The sequence below is a fragment of the Myodes glareolus genome, chromosome 21 (genome assembly GCF_982192425.1).
Source record: "Myodes glareolus chromosome 21, mMyoGla1.1, whole genome shotgun sequence".
NCBI lineage: Eukaryota > Metazoa > Chordata > Mammalia > Rodentia > Cricetidae > Myodes > Myodes glareolus.
This window is the reverse complement of record NC_142046.1, coordinates 58,032,482-58,039,473: the sequence shown is the minus strand read 5'-3', so window position 1 is coordinate 58,039,473 and position 6,992 is coordinate 58,032,482. Positions and strand designations below refer to the sequence as shown.

At 44.5% G+C, this 6,992-nt stretch overlaps 1 long non-coding RNA gene across 2 annotated transcripts; it reads right to left on the bottom strand.

Annotated features, from left to right (window-relative positions):
- Positions 1 to 843: 843 nt before the first annotated feature.
- Positions 844 to 4,238, bottom strand: LOC146890378 (uncharacterized). 2 transcript variants are annotated; one of them, XR_014998730.2, is made up of 2 exons: positions 3,922 to 4,238; positions 844 to 1,091 (listed from the first exon to the last, which is right to left on the bottom strand). It is a non-coding gene; the product is annotated as an uncharacterized LOC146890378 (long non-coding RNA). The 2 variants fall into 2 exon arrangements; XR_015735892.1 differs by having other exon boundaries at positions 844 to 1,074.
- Positions 4,239 to 6,992: the final 2,754 nt, after the last annotated feature.

The window sequence follows — 6,992 nt, the reverse complement described above, 5'->3', positions numbered from 1 at the left end:
CACACACACATGCGCATACACACATGCACAAACACACACACGCACACACACACATGCACACACACATGCACGCACACACATGCACACACACATGCACACACACACATGCACACACACACAAACACACACACACAAACACACACATGCGCACACACACATAAATTTAAAAATAATAAAAAGAGATTGAGCCTATTCTGTCACAACCAGATATCTCAAATTAATAACTTGAGAAAATGGAAATACAGACTTGAAAACAGAAGATTCTATTTTGTTGTTTTTTTTTTTCAAATCAATAAGCCCTTTTAGGCCAAGGACTTATTTCTCATTTTAAACTTATTGATATTTTTAAATTTTTTTAACTAGTTTCATATATTTCTGCTTTTTATTTCATGACTATTTTTAAAGCAACAAAATTGAACATCAAAGTGATTCGCCAAAACCTATCTTTTCCAGTTATTTCGCTCACTTGCACAAGAAAGTAAATCTCTGAAAATAACCCCTGTTGACAGACCCTTTTGATTTTTCACATCTACACAGGCATAATTTAAAATATTTAAGGGTAAATGCTTTTGTTAATTCCAGTGGTGTTGCTTCATCCAGCGGATATGTCTGAACTTGGCCGCGTCATCTGAAGCTCTCCCGTGTGGCTCAGAGCAGATTTGTGGAACTGTTGACTCAGTGAGCAAAGCCCCAGGACACTTCACAGTGGAGAGGGTCCTGAGAAATTGCCTTCTTGAAATTGCCTTCTTGTGGATTTTTAACCACATAAATCCTGAATTTAAGAAATTGTCCAAATAAGCCCCCAATAGACCCGGAACTTAACTCAGAAAGTACTCCAAATCCTTCAGACAGAAGGAACTGTAAATCCTTTAGGTTTTATTAGAGAGCCTAAAGAGAGGGGATGTGTTTAAATCCGTGAATTACACAGCAGAATTCGATCAGCTTGGGAAATTCTTGCCACGGTGCTGTTCCCAGGGGAAGCTCGTCTCTGCCACCAACACCGCATCACTAAGAAACACAGCAGCCGGTGGTTCTTGTCCCCATTGTCCTCTGCAGCTGAGCCCCCAGAAGCCTCTGAAAATGCACAGTAGCTGAATTAAAAAAAAAGTCAAATTGTTAACCGACGCAGGTTTTATACCATGTCTCTGAAGCTCAGAAGCAAGGGATGCTCAGCAGGCACACCCACCGTGGCTGGTGAAACAGTGGGGCAGTGGCCGGTGAACCACTCTGTCCCCTCTGTCTCCGCAGCAGAACTTCTTGTAGTCATCTATGGCTCCTCTACCGTCAATCAAGAATGCCAGTCTGTGGGAGAACTTGTCGGTCAAGTGACCAATCGCTTGCCTCACCCTTTGTGGTCTGTCAACCCTCCCTTTTAAAACTAGGAAGATAAAATGCTTAGTCCCGCCCCTAACATGTCTATATCAAGAGCACCCAGAGTTTAGAAGGATGAACTGCTTATCGGGGTGCAGGGGGGTCATCATTTCTACCTTCCTTGACCTTATGCCCCCTGACCCCAGAACAGGCGAACAGATCCCCCTGTTAAAGTGGGACACATACACACACACACACACACACACACACACACACATACTTAACAGGTTGCTCCCACTAAGTCCTCAGCATAACTTCCAGCTGTAACATAGAAGCTAAAGTGTTTACGGGGTCTGTACTTGGTTGATGAGAAAAATCAACTGACTTTCGGGATTTTGATCTGGCGATTTTGCTCCTTCATATTTATCTCAATTGTTTTTGGTGATTTTTCACAAAAATTATTATTTTTATAAACATGAAATAATTTGAAGGCATTTTAAAAATATTAAAAGGGAGTAGAAATGAGGTAGAAAATGATGACGTTAGAGCCATATTCCCCTTAGGATGGAAGGGTGTTTTTCATAAACGGTGAGTGTTGTTACTTAGCTTGGGAGGGAGGGAGGGGTTCTCAGCCATGTCAGAGCTGCTCTCTCTACATTAAGGTTCAAAAAAGCAAAAAAATTAAAACTGGGGAAAGAGCGGAGTCATTCCAAGCAAAGAGAGCAAATATAAAATTCCCAATGATGAATAAAGTTTGTGTAGCTCTGGAATGGTAAAGGTAGCTGTGGTTGGAGACTCTGGAAGGGAAGATACAGTGTGAAACCCCAGAACTAGCAGGAGCCCAGGCGTGTGGCCTTACTCTCTAGAGCACGATATTTAGGATGGGGAAAAGCTCAGTGAATTCTGGTTCCCAGAAAACATGTAAATGGCCTGTGGGTGTGGAGGCCCACCTGTGATCCAGCCTTGGGAGGCAGAGATGGGAGATCCCCAGAGCAAGCTGCCTACTAAGATAGCCCTTTCCGAGAACTCTGAGTTTGCGAGATCCTGCCTCAGTGAATGGGGCGGAGAAATAATCCAGGATGATTCCTGACACTGACCTCTGGCACATAAACACACAAGCAACAAGAACTTCCACACATATGTGTCCTCACACTTGCAAATGTGCATTTACATGCACACACACACACACACACACACAAGAAAAATTTTTAAAAGACCACTCTGTGATGTGGGATCCCAAAGCTACCATCCCCCACAAAAAAGACAAGCTAGCTTTGGCTGCTGTGTGGATTAGGGCGCAGCTCAGTGAGGCAGGATGCCTATTTGCACTAGACACCAGTGGGACCCAGCGAAAGTGGCTATGTTTGTATAGATCTTGGAGTTAGCTCTGCTAGCACCCAGAAAAGGGTAAGTTGTGGGGAGTCAGGGAGAGTGAGCAGTCAAAGTGTGCCAGTAGCCCGAGACGGGAAGCCTGCATGAGTTGTCAGGTGCCTAATGAATCTGACAATAAGGACATTGAATAGATGCATCTAGAGCCGAGAAGATCGAGGTAGAGAGAGATGGATCTCTGATTATTAGGCTGAGCAGACAAGGGGAGCAAGCCAGCAAGCAGCATCCCTCCAGGCCTCTGCATCAGCTCCTGTCTCCAGGTTCCTGTCCTCACTTCTTTGGATGATGGACTCTAACACGGAACTGTGAGTGAAATAAACCCTTCCCTCCACAATTGCTTTGGTCATGGTGTTCCATCACAGTATAGAAACACTTACTAAGACACAAAGCTATGAGGTTTTGGGTTTGGTTGGTGTGGGTTAAATCTGTTATGTATGGCTTAAGTAGTTAACCACCTGGACAAAGAGCCCACTAATGTCAAAAGCAAACTTGCCCTCCGTTTATGAGCTTTGTGAGAGCTGTTTCCAGGAACTAAAGATAAACAGTTTTTTACAGCATCTTATCCTTACCCAAAAACACTTTTTTCCCCAGAACTTTTAGCTCAGTGAGCTGAAAGGAAGCTTCCCTATAGCTAGTCCAACTGGAGTTTCTGGGCATCTAATGGAAAGAGCTGTGCAAGTGGTATATGCAGGTAGCCGACCTTAAAGTGAGCAGTAAGCTAAGTCCAGATAGAGCGCTCTGTAGTCACAACACAGTTGGTTAAACCTTGTGTATTTAGGGGACGCAAGTCAAGCGCTCCCTCAGCCTGTAGCCCTAGTGACGAGGCAAAAGATATTTAGGGGCTCGGTAGCTACAGAGATGGAATCATGCAGCTGAGAGTTTCCCTCGAGCACACACACACGCGCACGCGCGCACACACACACACACACACAGAGCCAAACAATTGTTTTCAGGCACAGGATAGCAGGCATCACAGGAGAGTGGTTTCTGAAGGAGAAAAATCAATGCGGTAAGCTCTACACAGGCAGAGCCCACTGTCTATATAAACTTCCCAGGAAGCAATGTGGAGGGGACCAACCCAGGAAGAGACCAACAGTCTCCTATGTGGTGAAAAGAAGATTAGGAGTTTGGAGGCCTCTGGAGTTCTGCCAAGGAACTAGAGAGGAGAGAGGGCCCACAAAAAGCACTGTGGAGATCTTTATAGCTATTAATCACTCTTACCAAGTCTCCTGAGTTCTGCCACCGCTGAGATATGAGGAAATGACCTGCAGCCTTGGAAAGAGCTCCTCGGAGGGGACTTGAAAGCTGACACTGGAGCACAGGCAGGGAAGACATAGTGGCTGCGTTCGGGAGTCTGTATATCCCCATAGGAGAAAGCAATGCGGTCAGGAAGGGGCTTTAAGGGAAGTCCTCAGAAATGTATCGCTGAAAAACCCAGGCACAGTTTAATCACCTGTACTAGTCTAGTGTTGGCTCACTAGTGAGTGAATCGACCATAAAATAACGGCTAATCTGGTGCTAGTTAATACAAGCAGGAAAACAACCCTTGCACAGCTTTTCCGGGGTTGAAGCACGGACACATCTAACCACCCTGGAGAGGGCACTGGCAGGCCTAAGAAACAATGCCATTCAAGTCCCTCTTGGGGAGCAAACAGGCTTGTCCAGGTTACTTCCAAGAGCATGGGTAATTCTCAGGCAGTTGCGTTATCCAGTCCACTGTGGCTGGTGGCTCACAGGAGCTGCCTTGCTGGAGGTCCCAACACTAGTGAAATTCCTACTTCCTCTGTACTCTTGTACCCGCAAGACCATGTGCTGCTGTGGAAGAATTCCGTGGGAGGGGGTGAACTCTGTCAGAGCTTGATGGCCTCCTTTTTCTATGAGACAGTGTCAAGAGGCCCCATGCTTTGGAGGTCTTGTAAAGGCTTTCTACAGGAAATCATTGCTTCTCTAATTTCAAGACAGCAGTCATACAATGCCCGAAGGACAGAGTTCGACCACCAGTACAAACAGTGAGAGTATAGCTCCATGGGAAAGTATTTTTGAAGGACATAAGTAGGCTGATTATGGTGATACTTGTTGTTAATCCTAGCACCTTAGGGGCAGAGGCAGGCAGATTTTTTAGTTCCAGGCCAGTTAGGACTATATAGTAAGGTCTGTCTCAAAGAACGAAACAATAATAAAACCCACAAAAAAAATATGTATAAGAAATGAAGATGTGCTCAATCAACAGAATGCTCGCCTAGCATGCATGAAGTTGCTCGCCTAGCACACGTGAGGCCTCTTGCCTAGCATACACGAGGCACTGGATTTGACCCTAAGCCCCGTGCAAACCAGGCCTGTTGGCAAATGCCTATGATCCTATCACTTGGTCGTCAGATGCAGGAGGATCAGGAGCCACCCTAGGCGATAGGAGATTCTATGCAGAAGTCAACCAAGGAAAATCCTCACTGCCTGGCGCATAATCAGAAATTAACAAGCATTCAAGCAAACACGAAAATAAGTCCCTTAATAAGTAAAACCAATCAATCAAAATAGAAACAGATGTAGAACTTGCAAACAAACATTAAAGTCATTATCATAACTCATTCCATATGTTCACAGATCCAGGGAAAACCAGCTCGAGTAGGAAGCGATCAGAAAATGATCAAAACTGGTTGTCCAGAAATCAGCAGTGCAAGGCCAGACTACAAATGCACTAACACAAACCGCACCCCAAGAGCCTGGCAATGCCTTTGACACCGGTGTCCACTGGGCTAGGCAGGAACACCCTTCAGCTCCATTTCCTCGGCTGTAGACTGTGGGTGATAGTGGCATCATCTTTTTGTCCCTGGGACCAGATAACTGATAGGAACTTGAGGTTGGCTTTCTTGAGGGTTTTCCAGGTGGTGAGGAGGGCTTGGCAGAGCAGAGGGGATTCCTTCTTGGAGGGGAGACACGGAGCGATGTCTGCATTTGCTGGTTTTTTCCTTTCCCGATTTTACTCCCCCAGTATAGGAGATGGTGCCTCTCACGTTAGGGATGAGTCTTCCCAACCCTTAGTCTTCTTTGTAAGCATCCTCACCCACGAGTTCAGTGTGGTGCTTCACTAATGTCCTAGGTGTTTCTCAATCCACTCAGGTTGACAACCCAATCGCTACCTAGAATGGGCCATATTGGGATGCTGGCAACAAGCAAGCCAGCATAGCCTCTGGTACCAACAAATGGCTCATTACTATTAGGTAATAGTGTCTTGCTTCTTCACACGTCACAAACACTCGCTGCACTCTGTTCCACTCAGGTTTGTTTCCAGCCATCGACTGCCTCTTACAACAACCAATTACCTAGTAGCGTTCAAGTTGACAGACCCTCTGTCCGGCATCGTCAGCTGACCCAGGTAATAGCCCCCATTCCTCTCAAAGGCCAGCATAGGGTCTGCTTCCTTCCCTGTGTGGTTTATTCTGTCCTGCTGTTTATCAGATTCGCTCTTCTTTGTCTGACAATGGGGAACCTTGAAAGTCATCCATCCAGTCCCTCAAACTCCACCTGTGATAGACGCTAGAAAGAACTTATTGAATTTTTCTGGTGGAAATTTTCTTTAGACAAAGATGTAACTACACAAGCCAGCTTCATAAGTGTTCATTGCCAAGCTGAATTTGAATTGTCCAGTGAGTATGATTACATCCTCGAATGTAAGCTATTATATTTTAGCTATGATCCATAATATTTAAGCATTACATTGTAATCATAATAGATAAAATTAATATTATATAATTCCATACCATTTTACCCTGTGTATAAATGCTAATAAAAAGTAATGAGCCAATCGCTTACATAACAGATACAATTTCAACATTTTATTTGCTGAGAAAGTTTTCCATATGTGAGGTTATTCCATTCTTAGAACTCTCACGGGGTATTTACTACTGATAAAATTTTACAGATGACAGAACTGAGCTTCAGAAAGTTTAAGTGACTTGATATTCATGTTCTCCTGAACAGGATGATTCCAATGATTCTGGATTCCAATTCACATCCTGCTAATTCAAAAACCTGTCTTCTTACCCGCTGCGCTACACAGAACTAAAATGAGTTAGGAGCCATGAATAAAACGACCACCTTTATTCCGCTTTGGTTGCATACTTTTTACTAAGGCACAAGACAGAAAGATCTGCAGTATTAAAGTTGAAAGGGCCCTGGCGATGTTCAGACGGGAGTCAACCCCAGAGAAAGAACAGCTACACTGTACACTATACTTGGAACCATCTATGCCTTCGAAACAAATATGAAGTCCAACTGTAGTTAGAAATCAATTT